The sequence below is a fragment of the Poecilia mexicana genome, unplaced genomic scaffold (genome assembly GCF_051168715.1).
Source record: "Poecilia mexicana isolate PSO_F unplaced genomic scaffold, ASM5116871v1 scaffold_18, whole genome shotgun sequence".
Lineage (NCBI taxonomy): Eukaryota > Metazoa > Chordata > Actinopteri > Cyprinodontiformes > Poeciliidae > Poecilia > Poecilia mexicana.
In genome coordinates, this window is record NW_028263387.1 from 17,502,920 (window position 1) to 17,521,367 (window position 18,448).

Sequence of the window (18,448 nt, forward strand, 5' to 3'; positions counted from 1 at the left end):
ATGCGGATATAAAATTACTCAATCTATAATGGTAATCATTATGCCATTTATCAAAATTGGCCAGTTGAATCAACATCTGGCTTCAATAGGAAGCTCTTGTCGGTGAGGGTCTTGGCAGCGTCTTGTACCCTACATATTTTCCATTCTCTTTTATCAAGGCCTGCTGTCAGTGATTTGACGAAGCTAAATAGATGATGATTTGGTCTTATTATGTTTCACAGAGCTCCGGCGAAAGGAGATTTGTTGATTGCCTTTGTGTTTGTCCATTTCTTCCTCCTCTTCCGCGTACCCACTCCGGGGGAGAATAACGGAGAATAACGGCGCCTCACGGCTCCGCTGCGTACCAAAGAGGCGGGGGGGCAAAAAGCACAGCGAGTCCTCTCACACCGACCTGCGAGCGCAGAGGCTGGACCGCACCGTTGGACCCGAGCCAACGCCAGCACAAAGAGCTCTGTCACGTCTTGAGGTTGAAACGGAGAAACATAAAATTTGTCTTGCGTGCTGCTAGAATTAAATCGGGGGATTAATCCATTTCCTCTTTTGGCACAAAATTGTGACTTTAGCACACTTTATCTCGCAGGAGGCAAACACAGCGGAGTTTGTTCAGATTTATTTCGTTAGTGTTTACTTATGTGGATCTTAAATTTCTGGTATGATTACATAGCACTGCAACAAACACATTTATGCTGGGATTATGGGAGAAATATACTAATACTTGTTGGCATTGAAGAATAAGTTCATTTACTTTACCAGGAAGCGGCCGAGGCAGAGTTTCTGTTTAGTGATCTCGACCATATGTTTTTAATAAAGGTTAAAAAAAAATTGCATGAAGGGTATTTTTGTGATTACAAAACAAGACAAATCATTAAAGATCTTGAGAGTCGTTTTGGCCGTACGTTCACCACTGTCCCATGTTTTTTCCACGTACGTACAATGGCTCTCGGTAAAGTTAATCACATTATTTAACGGGCTTCAGGTTGGTTTCAATCGACAGAATCATGATTTGAAAACTTTTATTTTATTCCCTGATCATTTTCAGACTAAGAAATTTTCCCCAGCTTTTGGTCACTGCCTTCACTTTTATCCTACAGATATGATCGAGTGATTTTTTTTTTTGTACTCTTGTCTTGCCTGATACTTTTCTAACCTGTCTGCAAACCCCTGGCTTCAGCTACAGATTAAAAGATTAGTGAATGTCAGGAAAATCTTGCTAACACAGACAAACTTCTTACAGGTTTAGTGTAAGCTAAAGAAAAGTAAATGCTGAAGCTGAAAACAAGAAAATGCTTCGATACGGCTTTCGTTTAGGGATTTGCCTCATTATACAACACACTTATTGCCTCTTTTTACTTTTTAAATATTTTTTCCTATAGCAAATTTATTGTTTATACTGAGATTGATAGTTTCGAAATGATTTATTATGGTCTCGTCTTTTTATTTTTCAAAAACTTGAGAGATCAATACTAGATGTCAAACAGCAGTTACCTTTATCTACATGCTGGGTGGTTAATTAACTTGAGTAAAACCTTTGAATTTCTCTTGTTTCTTTAGCTTTATAGTGGAATCCATGAACGTTTGACATATCCTGTACTGAATATTTATAGTTCAATAGCTAAATCTGCATTAATACACATAGTGAAAACCATTTTAGTGGTACTACAGTATTTTTTTATTTACTCTCTTGGATGTACAGCCAATATAAAACCAATGCTGCTCCTGGATTGGCTGCTTTGTAAACATTAACCAATAGCGTGTCAAGTAGCGATGCACGCAGACATGTCAGCTTCTCAAACATTTTCCTTTCCATTTGTCCTACAAAAAAATCAGCTAATACACAAATTTTACTCAAATACTTCAGAGTCACAGAAAAAATCCACAAAAACTGAACTGCGAATAAATCCGGTTTTTCTGTGTTTAAATGTGATTGATATAAATACCTATATTGGGTTTTACCATAACTTTGTGTCAAATTAATTACCTAAACACGACAACGATAGATTTTTTCCCTCTGGGATTTCTGATGAGCACCAAAACTTTTAACTCAAGAGCTTTAACAAAGACACAACCAAAATCTTATCCTGCATGTGTTCGCAAAAAAGAGAGAGAGCTTGGGGAATGAATGAGGGATGTCCAAAATTAAAAAGAAAACAGCTCTGATCCTAAACGCCACTCTTAGCTCCAGTATTCCCACACAAATTAGCATAAATTTCATAGTCTAAGTCATGGGCCATGTTATTAGCCTATCTTTAGGTGGAAGTACAGGCCGATCACGCTGGGGCTCGTTGTTATCTCATTGAAAGCGCCCTGGTGTTACACCCCGCCGATTGACAGTGGGTCTTAAGATCGTGGGATTTGTTCACATATTAATTCATGTCTGTTTAGATGCGCAGAAAAGAAACAGGTGTTCGGTGTTTATGTGCGTCAGAGTGGGAAAGGAGTTGTGTGTCGTCGTGTTTTTGTCGTGATGTTTGTTTGAAGGCGCACGCGGGGATGCTTGTGAGCGAGTGTGTGTGTGTGTGCGCGCGCGTCGGCGTGTTTGTTTGTGTGTGTATGAATTGACAGAAGGGTGGGGGTGCTTTATTGAAAAGTACTCCTCTCCTCCCCTGTTCAACATGCTGGATTAGCACCAGCAGTTTCCCATGGAGCTGTCCCTCCCAGCCCCCCACCCATTTGCATAAGGCGCAGACAGGCGGAGATGTGACAAACAAACCTGGCACACACAGCGCCGGCTGCCTTCTTTACATGAACTCTTTCACTCACTCCCACCGTGACAAGAAAGACGAACAGGACAAGCGACCAGAGAAGCCCACCTGTGCAACTTCTGCAGAGTAAAACGAAAAACAAGAAAAGTTTTAGCGCCCAGGCTGTGCAAGTCTGGGGCCGCAGCCAGATTCACTGTCCTAACAAAGTATCTGCTTCCTGCACGGATTCTTTTGTTTTCATAAATGTTAAAGATAATGAAATTAATTTTAACATCGGTTTGTAAACAGACGCCCAACCATTCTCCTTCAGGATTATCCTGGTTGGTCTACCGCCATGTTTGACTGGAGGTATGATGTTAGCTTTTTTTTTTTAAATGCTGTTGTCCTGTCAGTTCACAGACTATTTCCCCAAAGGTCTTAGAGATCATTAAGACATTGAGATTTCGTTATTTTTTGTTTCTTTTTGGTCACTCTAATCCAGAGGTGTCAAACTCAGTTTGATTTTGGGCCAAATCAGGATCATGGATGCTCTTAAAGGGCCGGTTCTGCTAGAACGTGTTGCTGAAACCTGTAAACTAACTGTTAAAATATCCATACGTTCTCAAAGTTAACTAATATTGAACGTCTTTTCAGTCCCTCCAAGATTTCACAATTGTTTTGGGGATTTTTTGCAATTAGTGCAGGGATTTGTTGATTTTGTGTGAATTGTCACAATAAAGCGGAGGGACCGATTGGTGTAATTCGGCAGTAAACGGATAAAAACTGCTTTGATGTAATTGATAAAATAATATTTAATAACACTGTTATGTGACAGCTCTATTTATGTTTAACTTTAGAGTCTAGAGGGCCACATAAAGAGCCACGGTGGGCCAGATTGGCCCCCGGGCCTCGAGTTTGACACGTGCTCTAATGGATGCCAATCCTCTTCCTCATTCTGACCTCAGCTCAAGCAAATGAGCTTTCCAAGCTGTTCTTGTGTCTTTTGTGACTTCCTAGGTGAGTGGCTGATGTGCTCTTTTATTCATTTTCGTAGTTCTGTTCACCTTGTCTCCATCTTAGGATAATGGCTCCCACTGAAGACCCCAAGGCCTTAGAAAGTGCTTCTCAGACTGACAGACGTCAATACCGTTGTTTGGTGCGAGATGTGTTGCTTGTTGAGGTATTTTAGCCTGATTCATGGTGAAACACAGGTTCTGTTTGAATCATTTTTTGATTCTGCATATCATGTAGTGAAAGAATTGAACATGTTGCTTTTGGGTTTTTTTTTTTTTTTGCAACACCTGTTCTATGTCCACATACACATTATACATCTCTGTAAAGCTAAAATCTTGAGAATTCAATAATGTGTGTCAGTAAAGGACACAGTCATATTTGTAGACACGGTAAGTGCTTTCGTCAAACAACTCAGAAATACTAAAAAAATGCCCAACTCACCATCCGAAGCCTCTCATTGACAGGACAGATCCATCTCAAACCAAAAAAGGTTCAATTAATCCACTTCAAGAAAAAAAAAACTTAGTCCTCAGCAAGTTTTATCCTCATAATCCAATGTAATCATGCAAACTTTCATTTTCTTTCATTTTAAAGTGCTTTGGGTGAAATTTAAGAGCTTCTAACAATGTGACATTTTGTTTTTGTTTGACTCAGGACCAGATTAGTTTCCTTTACAAATGAAATGATCATTTAAGAACTGCTTTCTTTATTTGTATTTGTCAGGGAAAAGACTTTAATTTGACGATCTGAAACACTGAGGCGTGACAAAAAGAAGAAGAAGAAAAAGAAAAAGTCTAAACCAGTAACTGACACTGTATAAATAGCCTATAGCCATCGCAGCAATCATAGTGATTCACAAGTAGAGGAATGCAAAAGGCCAAAGGAGGTGAGACAGGCTTTCATAGCTCTGTCATTTACTCAAAATCTCCCCTCGAATCAAAGTATCCTCCCCCTGGCTTTTCTCTCCTCCACCAAGATGGTAATGTTCACCTTAAAACATCTTTACTGTACCGTGGCTGCATAACGCCGCGCTCTGCGCCGCTGTATGGCCGCCAAGTTCCCATCAAGCGCCTGATTTATGGTGCCTGATGCATTCCTTGGCCCTGCCGAGGAGGCAGTTTAGCTGAAATATGAGAGCAGATGCAGAGAACACACTCAAAGTGAATTTGACTTTGGGCCCCGGCCTGTAAAACTGCAAAGCCGATGCAGAACTTGAAGGTTTTGTTTGTGCAGAAACACGCCGCAGAAAGTATTTCGGCTATGTGACGTGTTTGGTGATAGCAAAAAGAGTCTTTTTTTTTTTTTACTAGATGTGGAGTTCAGCTTTCACCCTGTAAAATTACACCAGCATTAAAAAGTACACCTCCTTCCTTTTTCCTGTCATTTACATGCACTAAATTGCATACAGGTGGGTATAGGATAAGAGCCCGACACCTTTTCCGTCAGATTTTCAGCAAATAGCTCTCTTGCTTGTACCGCGAAGGCCTGTAATCAATCATTACAACTTCACAAAGCACTTTGTCTTCATTTGGGCCTTAAAGCAAAATTGCTGATAAACTAGAAGCAGATAAACAGAACCAGGCATTAGTGTGCGAGGGAAAAAGTCGCCTTATGAGGCGGTTTTCTGCAAGCCTGCGCTGCTTTGTCTGCTCCCGAGTTACAACAGCGTGATTACATGCTTTATTAAGTGCTGAAGTGCTCTCTCTGAGTAAAAGCAGATGTCACCACAAGGTCTGTCACTGAGTCTGGATCTGGGTGCCTGTGGTCAGTGTCTCGGCCCGCTTTGCGACTCGCTGCGGTTTCCCTGCAGCTTCAGCGCACAGAATCGTCACCGAGCGAAGTGGCTGAAAGAAGATCAGACCGGCAAAAGTCGCTGTATGTTTCAATTTCCTGAGACAAACGCGGCGCGACTGTGCAGAATGAGATACGTTCAACGGAGGGAACAGACTCAAGTCCTTTAATGTCTGGTGAAAAACCAGAGAAAACATCATGACGGCTTTTATTGTAACGATCACCACAAGGCTGCTGATCATCATCAAGGTACCACAAACATTCAGACCGCTACAAGCATCATCAACCCACCTTTCCACAATTTTACACCATTATCACAAACTTCAGTGTGTTTAAATGAGATTTTAGAGTCAGAAGTCCACATCTAAACTCATTTGAGAATTTGTGGCAAGATTCACAAACTGATCATCGGAGATTTTCTCCATCCGGTATCACCGATTCTGAGCTATTTTGTAATGAAGAATGGGCAAAAACGTTGGTCTCTTGATGTTTCTACACTTGTTGAAACGTACAAAAAGGTGATTTGACAAAGCTTTGATTCAGGGAACACAACATATAATTTCCCCTTCATATTCTTCTGTATTTCTTCTTCTTAAGGTCAGTGAAAGCCTGCACAATTTTTGGAGAACAAATCTTAATGACATTCATTTCTTTTTCATAGTTACCCACTACTTTACATTACAGTATTTGCCAACCCTGGTCCTCAAAGCGCTGCCCTGAATGTTCTTCTTCTTGTGGCTGGCAAACCACTAAATGGTGCATTACTGACACCAACTGGTAAGAAATGTTTATACTGTTTTACAGTAACACTTCATCTACTTCAAAATAAATTAATTAATTTATTAATAAATAATAAATTAATTTTGATCTACTTCAAAATAAATTAATACCTGCTTCAATTTCAACCCACAGATCTAAAGTGGTTTTGTTTTGTTTAGAATATTATTAAGTTTTATTTGATGGTTTCAGCAATTTTAACATTTAAAGGAATTGAAATGTTTATTTTTGTAAAACTTTAAAAAAAAAATAAGCTTCATAGTTTGATTGTTGTGTTGCCATGGTTACAGTCTGGCGCCATGAGTTTAACTTTTGTGTCTGATCACTGGTTTCCCCATAAACACATCTCAGCAAATATTAACCAATTATCTCTGATTACTTTAGGCTCCGCCTCCTCTGTCAGATGGGGGTGGAGCCTAACTCTGTTCTCATCAGCAAATGTAGCTTTATGTATCTTTTATTTTCTTCTTCTTCCCATTGGTTCTGCCAATGCAGAAAACTTGATCGTTTGCTGCTTTAGCAAACCGGATTCAGATGATTAGGAACAACCTGTTAATCAGCCATTGATTGAAGTCATGTGTGCTGAAGCAGGCGGGCGTCTAAAACACAAAGGGCAGTGTGCCTTGAGGACCGGGGTTGAAAAACTGGTCTAAATTCAATTAGACATCATACTCTGCAACTAATTTGTGTAATGTGACAAAAATCTGAGAAGTTCTAACAGATCGCCGCACCCTGCAGATGGAGATCAAACATGTCTGCTGCCATGTTTAGCTTAATTAAACATGTAAATAATCTGCTTAAGGTAAGCCACTAAAGCTTGTGCTCTCTTTTCTAAAAGTGCATTTTCATTCTATTTATGTAAAACGCAAATTGCTGAACTAAACTGAAAGAAACGAAATCTGAATGAAAACGAGTGAGGGAGGGTAATAACTGACATGCTGCAGGTGTGATGGATAGAAACCAGGTGTGTGTGAGTGAAAGGCAAAAAGCCGAGTGAAAATGATTCACTCATTCACTGAACAGTTCACTACAGTAATACCTGCCTCATTCATAAATAGCATAGAACAAGGAAGATAGAAAATGTAAATATTTTGTTTTTCACAAAATTTAAGAGTCTCCTAATTTTGGAGGGAAATTATTTGAAAAGTTCCTAAATAAACAAAAATGTAATTTTATTCTAAAAAGCAATCACTGCGAAGTTTAAGTCACACAATGCTCACCAACATGATGTAAATAACTTTCAGGCAAAGTTAATTTGGTTTTGGACATTTGAGTAAAATAATTCCCCAAAGTGAAATTATACAAATGCTGTAGACAAAAGTATTTGGTCCCTTAAAGTTTGTTTTTTTGTTTTCTTGTCAAACTTAAATGTTTCTGATCATCAAGCAGTTTTCAGAAATGAGTTAACTTTAATTTAGGTTTGGAAAAACCTCTCCAAACCAACCTGGAACTATCTCGAAACAACAATCACAGTATTTTATTTTAATATCACTATTTTATACAGATCTGTTGCTGCCAAAACTGTAGACTCAACAAATAATTTAAATGGAACCAGTCTGACTGCATGAAGTAGGTGAGAAGATTGGAAATAGTCAATTTAAAAAAATTAAAAAACAAATCAATACTTCAATTATCTATGATTAAACATTTTCTATGCTAAAAATAATTACTGTGGGGAATAAAAATCTATTCACGGGGGGAAAATATAGTTTAAAAAAATTATTTATTTATTTTTTTCAAGAAAAAGATCAAATTTAACAGGATCCTGTTTAGGCATTTCAGATTCGGGGAAACTTTCACCTCAGTTGCTGTAATATTACCATTTCTTTGTTTATTTTGTTTTTGTTTGCAATGAAAGCCACTTAATTTAATTGAAAAAAGTTAGATATCTGCTAAAATTTCTGGAAACACTTGAGACCTGATGCTTTTCTGTCCAAAATTTGAGAATCTTAAGGTCCATAGCAGATAACTGTAGACATAAAGATCATTGACGGAGACCAACCGGTCTTGGAAAATGCTGCCTCGATCTCCATCTTGGTCTTTGAAGATCCAATCTTTATGACTCACTCACTGTTGCTTCTTATATTTGTCATGCAACCATTGTGAAACGAAAGCTGGTGAGTCCAGTTTAGAGATCGCGTACCCATGTGAGGCTGCATTTGACAACTTAAACTGTTCAGGTTTGTGCTAAAGTAAAGTTGTTCACCAGTTGCTCTGCGAGAAATGGTCAGACAGCTGATCAGGTTTCCGTAACCTTTAAGCTTTGATGACCACACACACTAAATCCTGACGCTAAAGCACAGTAGCGAGGGAAAAAAATGGTTTCAAGGGAAGGAATCAACATTTATTTTTAAAAAAACCCTCTCTGCCATATGCGCTGCTTGTGGGAGAAAACAATGTATTGCATTTACGTCTCATTATATCAATTAATCGTTGCACATCTGTAAGCGTGTATCCTCATTTTGGGGTCTGTTATGTATGTTTGTGTTACAATGGTGCGTTGGTTCTTTGGCACCTGCGCCGCATTACAAAGCTAAAGGCTTGGATAATATGCTGCAGGTGCAGTCCTGGCAAATGGGGAGATGGCAGAGTGCGAGTGTTTGTTTGGAGGGAAGAGGAAGAAGAGGAGGAGGAGGAGGAGGAGGTCACCTGCTGTTGATGGTTGGCACTCAACATTAGAGCAAACGGATGACGTCAACCTAGACCCTCTACCTCCTGCGGACTGCGTGTTCGGAGGACCTTTCATCTCCGGAAACAACACCTCTTCCACAAAGCTGGCCTCACAGAGCCCGACGCAGGAACCGAGGGCTCTTTCTGTCCATCCTGCCTCCCCATCTGCAGCGCTGTCAATAATTATTGAAGGTAATTACGACGCCGATTAGGAGCGTTCTTTTATGGCTGCGTTGGCAGATCTGCAAAGTAAAGATGGGCTGATGGAGGCAGTCACAGGAGAAGCATCTCGGAATGACATCCAATAAGGAGTCGTTCTGGTTTGCAGAAATCTAATTATGGGATGGCTGATCTATAGTCACTGGCACAGCGATGTTATTCCGCCCTGGCACACCGTGTACAGTTGCAGTCGAACCCAGTGATATGGTCATAAATCGCTTGTAGATATTTGCACAGATTGACTTTTTCCTTTAGGGATTGCCATCATCGTGGCTAAGAATAACATAAAACCACCAGCTACAGAAGACACTTTTAAGCTACCTAGCTCTAATGCCCCTAAATAAAATCCACTGCAAACAGTTTCCTTCGGAAGTAGGCCAATTAGTAAACTGTCTCATCTTGAATAATTTAATCTTAAGATTGCAGAAACGCAGGTGTTCTGAAAACATTGGACAGCGTCATGAAGATTCAATGAAAAAAGATGCGACTGAATGTAAAGTTTTATTCTTTTGCAGATAAGCTGTCTAGATCTGTCCTCAAGGGACGGTATTCTTATGTTTCTATGCAAGTTGAAACATTTTTGTGCAAAGTGGTGCCCTCTTTGTGTTGAACAGCGGCTACTGCAGTCAGATTTTCCCATTGGTTACAACAGCATAGCTCGGTTGATGTTTACGTCACATCCTGGTATAAAACCATCTCACTCAGACACATGGTGAGTGAGTCAGAAGTTGGAATAGTGAGCATCGATCGATGGCGTTTCTAAGCTTTGCACATGTGTGACTCATTTGCAATGTGGACACGGAGTAGACTGGATCCGTCTGCAGTGCTCAGGCAGCAGGAGGGGCTCACAGCAGCTGCATGCTCGCTCAGTCAGGACAGTTACTACAGAGAGATTGCTGCTGCTTAACTTGTTACCAGAAAAGTCTCCAACAGCACAGAAAAACAGTTGATAGATTTGTCACTAATTACTTTTTTCTTTTTCAAAAAGACACTAAAGGGTCTGAAAAGTTGCTGAATATAGCAACAGTCATTAAGTTGGTGACAGTAGGTCTCCTCTTCCTGGCCCCGCCCATCAGTGGCTCTTGGCCCCGCCCCTCGGTGGTTCTTGGCCCCGCCCACTTTGGGATTTTTTTTAAAAATCGTCAGTTGCGCTACAAGGGGGTTAGCTGCACTTTAAAGCAAAATCGGATTATGAAACAATATCCTAGAGTTTGAACATCTTAAGAGGTCGGTTCAGTCCATCATCTGACAATAAGATTATTATTATCATTACTATTCCAAGATATGAAAGTCTACCTAAATTCGTAGATTAGGTAAGGAGTTTGCTTTGACAAAATGCCTTGTTGAGGTCAGAGGTTAGAGCAGAACGGGCAGACTGGTTTGAGATGATGCCTGAAGACTACAGTGGTTGCCATTCCTGTCAGCTAAGAAGAGGTTTGAACGTATGCCAGTCGGATCGGAGACCGCTTCAAAAGCAGGAAGCTGACTTTGTTGCAGAAAATTCTGGATAAATGCAACCAAAACAAACACGCGAGTCTACCACTAGCAGGAGTAACGACTTGATGTCTTTTGCTGAAGACAAAAGAAAAATCCTACATCCACAAAAATCTGATGCCACTTCATTTTTGTTTACATTTTGTGAAGAAGGAAGTTGCGCTCAGTGTCGTCTTCTAGGGTTTTCCTGTCGTTTCCTTCAATGGTTCTTGGTGCAGCGCCTCCACAGGCGAGGAGGGGAACAGGTTTTTCAAATGTTGCAATTTTGGTCCCCAATCTGAACTGAGCCTATGAGCTATAAAAACATCCTAAAGCTGTTCTGTTGGGGGAAGGAGTCCAACCCGGTTCTTTCAGGGTGTCTGTTATACAGCAGGACAGTGTGGCCTTACGTCATTATGAATAGCAGAGTCAGAGGACCTTAAACTGTTGAATTGCACACTCAGCAAAGATGAACACTTAGCGTACTATACCCTTCAGCATCAGAGCTGCTGAATTATAAAGGAGGTGTAATTGAACATGCATCTCTCCTCGGTGGGTCATAGCCTGGTGTAGATTTGCATAAATGCTGTAAAGGCAATGAAGCCGATCGGTAAAGTGAATAACCGTGATTACTTTAGGAAAGCATCTTGATTTTAACAGATTTGCAGAAACGTTTTCCTCCTTTTCCCTGCTAATGACTGAATAGCATTTAAATTATAAGTCTTGAGCGTCTCACCTGCTTGACGTTTTCTCTACTTTCTGCTTTGTTACAGTTTCTGTTAACGACTTCCAGATTACAGCTCGGCTGAAGCGCTCTGGAGGAGAGAGAGAGAGTCTGAAACTGTGACTTAGTCAGATGCTTTTGTACCGTACGTTTGAGGCGAACCTGACGACCGTTTGTGGTTTTTAACACGTTTTCCTTCAATCCTCGTACTCTAGCTCCAAAGTGCACTTGCTCTGCAGCCGTCTGTGTTGTACCATCATCCCACCTCAAACATGTTGTCTGGTAATGAAATGCAACAAAGTGACAAATTTGAAATCCTTGATTTAGAGGAAAGATAGTGTAGGAAGCGCTCAGCATATGGCGCTGCGTCGTCAAACTTGGCAAGAGGCTTAATAATGAAGATTTGCTCTAAATTAAACAAAATCCCTGAAGAAAACAAAAGGAGAGCCGTTGGAAGTACCGGAAGGGGTAACCTTCACTTTTAGGTGCGCAAGGGAGCTAGCAAAACAAGAAAAGGAGACCTTTTTATGTTTAATGCATTTTCTAAGGTTTGTAGCTGCATTTAGAGAACAACCAAACGTACATTGAGCTCTTGGATTGAACGCCTTTCCATATGGCATATGGATCTGGGAACAGATCGAAGGATGAAATGAGGGGGGGGGAGGAGTCCCATGTGTCTTTTTCTCTTCATTAGATCCCAGAAAAACAAGAAGCGCCGCAGCAGCTTGATTGAAATTAGAGTTGTTAAAGATGTCAAAACGGGTGCGGCTCACTTGGAGGAGCCCCTGACAACATGAACGCGGATGTTTGCAGATCGTTACAGGGCCGCGACGATGCTCTGAAAAACCTGCTTAATTATGTGTAGATTGAAATATTAAGGTGTATACATAGACTGCTGCTTGAATTATTTATATTTTGCGTCCAACTGTAAAAGACTTTCTTGTAATTTTTGAAAATGCTGTCTGTTTTTGGACATTCACTGCTTTTTCCTTGATTTTCAGTCCATTATCTGACCTTATTAGATGAACTTTTATGAATCCACTTGAATTGAAGGGATAAACCAGAATCTTGTTTAGCAAAAAGCCAATTTAGAAACTAGATCTTTAGGCTGTTTGCATCTGTTAGAAAGACTCAACTTGTTCCTTTTTTTATTTTTTAACTAATCAAATGAACACCACTTCACAAAGAGGAAAAAAATAGTAATAGATCATGTTCTCTGCTGTCCGGCTTTTATTTTGCTCCCGTATATTTCTTGTTTACTGGCGAAAAGAGAGAACACGAGGAGAGGAAACGGAACAGCTGCATAAACGCTCTTCGCCCATTTCAAAATAAGAGCGTGAAGATAAACTTTCAACTACTTGAAGAGTTAACAGTGGATAACTAAAACTTGAACACAGATATCAAACTTAAATGTCAATTAAAATGGCGCTTTAGAATTTATCTGGAAAAATGAAATCGGGGGAAGCAAAGGGCGCTAAACATTTCCAAAGTTAGCTAAAATGCTGAACAAAACAATTAGCTCCGCTATTAGCTGATTAGCAAATTAGTGAAAGTGTGTCCACCACTGCTAGCCTTTAATTAATGTTAGAAATAATTATATTTACCTGTTGGAAAGGGTCTTTTACTATTGAAGGACAGTCCTGAGTTGTGACACTTTTCTGCTTAGCGGCCATTTGGGGTTGAAGAAGCTAATATCTATCGTCTTCCTTTCTTTAGCCAATCACTGCTAAAGAAAATAAATGGTGGTTTTGGATCGGATGCTTTGTCAAGTAGCATTATACCTTGATTTTTCAGCTTCCCAAACTTCAATTTCTTTTATAATTTTTCAGATTAAAAGGCACATTTTCCGCAAATAATTTGCGTATTCACTCATTTATTATTTTTTTCGTTCCACAGAACAAATCTGCAAAGACTGAACCGTGAGCGTGAGGAGAACATCATGTACCATTAACGCACAAATGTACATAAAAACATACGGTAACACTTTATTTGAAGGGGGTTGAATAAGACTGTCATGACACTGTCATAAACATGACATAACATCTGTCATGAACATGAATAAGCCTTCATGAATATTTATGACTTGTCATAACGCGTCATTTGGTAAATTATGACACTTTTAATACAAAGTTGACATTATTCAAAATGTCTTCATTATGACAACTTGTCATTAACCAATAAATCATTACTGTTTAAACTTTACCTTTAATAACATAAAGTTACCTAATTTTTAAAGTGCAATCAGTAAAACTTTTATAACAAATTTATATCAGTAATGATGGTTCATGTCAAGAAATCATTACTTGAGGAGCCCTCAAATGGATTAACACAATGCTGAATTCTCTTTAGTTTTCTCTGGTCTGTAATGGAGACTTGAATTTAACGCGCCATTTCAACAAAAGGTTTGTAATGCGCTTCCTAGCCATTTTTTATTTGTAAGTATTGATTTTATGGACTGAACAGACAAACAGTTACCATTATACATTTTGAAGTGTTGATTTTATTTTTGAAACCTTATTTATTGTAAAGTGTTGATTTTATTTTTGAACCCTTATTTATTTTGAAGTGTTGATTTTATTTTTGAACCCTTATTTATTTTGAAGTGTTGATTTTATTTTTGAACCCTTATTTATTTTGAAGTGTTGATTGTCTGAAAGACCTTACACATGAATTGCCCCATATGGGGTTTGAACCGACAACCTCAGCATTACCAGCACGGTGCACTAACCTGCTGAGCTAACTCACCTACCTTACAAACTGTTGAGTTTCCATGGATTTAAGAACTCACATGATCTTACCACAATGAAGATTTGATAAAAGTGCTTATATTCTAATGTTTTTCAAAACAACATACATAATATTTTATTTTCCAGAGATTTTGTATTTTGAAGTGTTGATTGTATTTTTGAACCATTTTTAATTTTCAAGTGTTGATTGTATTTCACAGATATTTTTTATTTTAATGTATTAATTTTATTTTTGAACCATTTTTTATTTGTAAGTATTGATTTTATTTTTTAGCCATTTAACCAAGTCTCTGTAGAACCATTTGTCTCTGCTAATGACATCTTTAATACATGTTTTTGATCCCAGGCTTAGTTTATGGACTGTAATGTGAAATTAGGTACAAGTATAAGTTTGACAGTTTGTTCACCAAGTTACTGTGCTCTCTGAGAGGATCTGTAAGTATTTGACATTGTTCCATGCCCATTGACATTAGTCTCTAACAAAATGTGGATCATCTACCAGGTACACTGCAAAGAGCATGAGTTTCTGTAGTGTAGTGGTTATCACATTCGCTTCACATGCAAAAGGTCTCTGGTTTGAAACCAGACAGAAACAGATTTAGTATGTTCTATTCATCACAGGTGTTTACTAAAGGTCAACAAGGGTTCTGTGGTGTCATGGTCTGTACTCTGAATCCAGGCATCTGAGTGCAAGCCTCAGTTGAAATTTTCATGTTGCATCTCACATCATCAACTTTGGAACCTCAAACTGAAACAAAGCAGAGAAGTTCAGTTCCTGTAGTGTAGTGGTTATCATGTTTGCTTTACACGCAAAAGGTCTCTGGTTCAAAACCAGACAGAAACGGTTTTTGTAGGTTATGCATCTCTTGGGGTGCAGTGAGACAACAAGAGCCTTTCTCTTTTGTGATGGTTCATTTGCCAATCGACTTCAATGTAGGCTTCTTTGAAATCGAAGCTACTTTACTTCAATTACCAATTGGCAGTTCTATGGCGTAATGCACATGTGTCAAACTCGTGGCCCCCCCAGCATTTTATAGGCCATGGAAACTCAAATGCAATATTTAAAACTTCAATACATAAAATCAGTTATTTAACAATATGAGGTGGTGTTTAATTTATTTTTAACATTGTATTTTCATACATTTATGCTGGGGGTGCCCAAGTCTGGTTTTCCAGAGCTACCATCTGCAACTTTAGATGCATTCCTTCTCTAACACACCTGGACCATTGACTCATTATAAGCCTCTACAGACCTGAATGAGGGAAGTCAACCTTTTGTCTGGAGTGTTTTAGCAGGGATGCACTCATGGATTTGTACCGTCAATGTGGCCCGTTGAGGGGGGCCAATATGCTGAAGTGGCCCTCGGTGAAATTGAGTTTGACACCCCTGCTTTAAACAAATTGTATATGTGCACACATACTCCCCAAACAGTTGGTTTAAAGACTGTTGTGGCACTGTGCTGTAAATCTGTACAATTCATAAAAACCAGAGGAGATGTAGAGAAGCTTTTGGGAGCTAATTTAGTTGATTCTTCTTTCTCAGCCGAACTGTCATGTCACAGTAACGCATACAGTTCAGTGTAATCTCCCCGAGTGTCGTCTCTAAACTGATCTCGTTAGCAAACACAGTCGCCTCTTTATGCGTGAAACAGACACGAAGCAGCATTAGCATTCATGACGTTTGCAGGAGCAGTTTGGGGTTGAAACATTCCTCTGCGGTGTGCATGGCTGAAGCCTCAAAACGTCACGATTCAGTGTACTTCTAAACCAACCACTTAGGTTCAATCCATTAATGCCACAGCTCTATTCCAACCACAGAGCCCCCTCTCTCCTCCTGTTGGCCTAAACAAAGTACCTTTTGTACTCGTGTCCTCATTCTTCCCACTACTTGCCTTCAAGACTTCCTACAACTTAAACTAATTTCTCGAAGTAATCCTATAAACTTTTTTTTTAATTAATCAGACATCATGACCTGCTGACTTGACTCCACTTATCTGAGTCGTAAACTTGTGCGTGACCTCATTATCCAGATGGACTCTTTCCTACATAGATATCTGAAGTTGCAGTTATTTTAAGCATAAGACTCGGCGTCGGTACATGAGAAGAATACGATTTTTAAAAGTAAATAGAGTTGTCTGCATTTTGCCACATTGCAACCACAAGTTTTAATGAATTTATTGGGGATTTCCCAAGTTGTAAATATATGAAGTAAAGGAAAATTATATCATTTAATGTTTTGCACAAATAAGCAGTTGTGGGCACACTTCTAATAATGTGCTAGTGGCAAAACAAATCTTTCATTTAAGGCTTTAGCATTTTTGCTAACTTTGATAACGTTTAGCGCACTTAGCTTAGCCCAAATAAAAAAAATTTAACTGCTACCTTACTCGGCTGTTTTGTAAGCTTTCAATTGAATAACGTTTGAAATCTGAAGTTTTAGTTGGATTGTTAAAAATTCATGTAGAAGTAATTGTAAAACCTTAGTTTCTTTGTCCAGGTAAAATTCCGTTACCGTGGAAACGGAAGGCCAAAACACAAGGAAAACATTCGCGTTTTGCTGTGGCGTCATCGTGTAAACTGAGCTTAAATCGATTAGAAAGGTTGTAGAACCTGACAAAGTTGTCCTGGGTTCGATTCCTGGTCTCCGGCCTTTTGCTGCATTTCTTCTCCCCCTCTACTTCCTGTCCATTTACTGTACAATAAAGGCTAAAAGAGCCTAAAAATATATTTAAAAAATAAAGCTAGTTGTGCCTGTCTTACCTGCTTCTGCTGTAATCAGTACATAACCCTAGTGGTGATGAAGAAAACAACAAAAAATGCAGCCAAACCTTGTAGAGACACAACCCAAATAGAGCTGAATAGAAAAGCATGCCACACTTTTAAGATTTTCATTTAATCACAATTTTACATTACATTGAGTTGATTTATTGCACTGAATCCCAGCAAAACACACATGAGTCTGTGGCCGTATTGAGAAAAAATAAGTCAAAACTTTGGGGATATGGATAATTACACAAGGCGTGGTTCGCTGGGTGTTTCTGTCACCATGTGGGCATCTTTATCCACAAGTCTCTCTCTGATTTAGGCCGATATGACAGCTCTCGGAGCCCCAACAGGAAATTCCAGCATCCTAACCCCATCCAGGTCTGACAGCTAAACCCCCCGCCACCTTTTTTTTTCTCTCTCTCCACTGAAAAGCACATTAGCGATATTTCTTATCATACCGACAGCATCAATTTGCGCACAGCCTCCCCTTTGACACATTTGCCTTTGCCCCCATGAGAGGAGTGGCCATAAATTCACCGCAAGTGTCGACACCAGTGAAATACGCTGTTGCCTCAATTAGCTGCTCAGATCTTGTGTCAGAGCCATGGAGGACAAGAGAGAGAGAGAGGCAGAGGTAGTAGGGGGGAAACGATACGCTGCAGCTGAGCTGAAGTCATTTACCTGTGGGGCCTGGTACTGTCTCACCATATCAAGGGCCTTTACACAAACACGCCTCTGGCTCTTTTAAGCAAAATCCCAACCAAAACGCAGGCCTGGGGCCGGGGAATGAACCTCTCTTACTCAGGTCAAAGCCGACATGGAGCAAAGGAGGGCGGGGGGGAAGTTACAGCTGATGCGGCGTTAGATATTCTCCAAAAACGCTCGGCGGGAGGAAAAGAAGAGGTTAAGGAGCATTCTGGTGCTGTATCTGCGCTCAGGGGCGTCCTGCGGCCCGGAGGAAGCGGCGTGGGCAGAAAGGGGGCAAGCGTTTCTCCCTGCTACCCCCTAGCCAGCCTCCTCCAACTGCCATCTGATGTGAGGTAACATGTGAGGGCGAGCTTCCATCTGTCCACAGTGTACGGCAGCAGAAGGTGCAGCTAATGAGGCTTGATTTGCTGCTGCACCTGCCTCCAATCTGGGGCGGGGGGGTTGGTGGTGGTGGTAGCTGAGAGAACGAGATTCTGTGTTTTAGTGTGTGTGTGTGTGTGTGTGTGTGTGTGTGCGCGTGTGTGTGTGTGTGTGTGTGTGTGTGTGTGAGAGCAGGGGATGCTCCATCCCCCCCGCACCCATCTCCCCTTCAAGGTGTAATCATTGGTTAGCGTGTATGGGAGCGCCTGCAGGTTGATGGATCCTGGGAATTCATTAGGAAGAAGGTGAGGCCTTTGGGTTGGAAGGACCTTTTGACCCGTCTGCAAACGCGTTAGAAAGCCGGGGACGACTCAAAGGGAGAGGCTCGTCTCTGTTTTAGACGCCTTTTGTTAAAACCCGACGTTTCTGTGGTTGTGTTGTAGGTTTAGTTGACTCTTCATGAGCCAAAAGTGATGCTTTTCACCAAAAATATATACATGTTGGCAGAGTTTCCATGT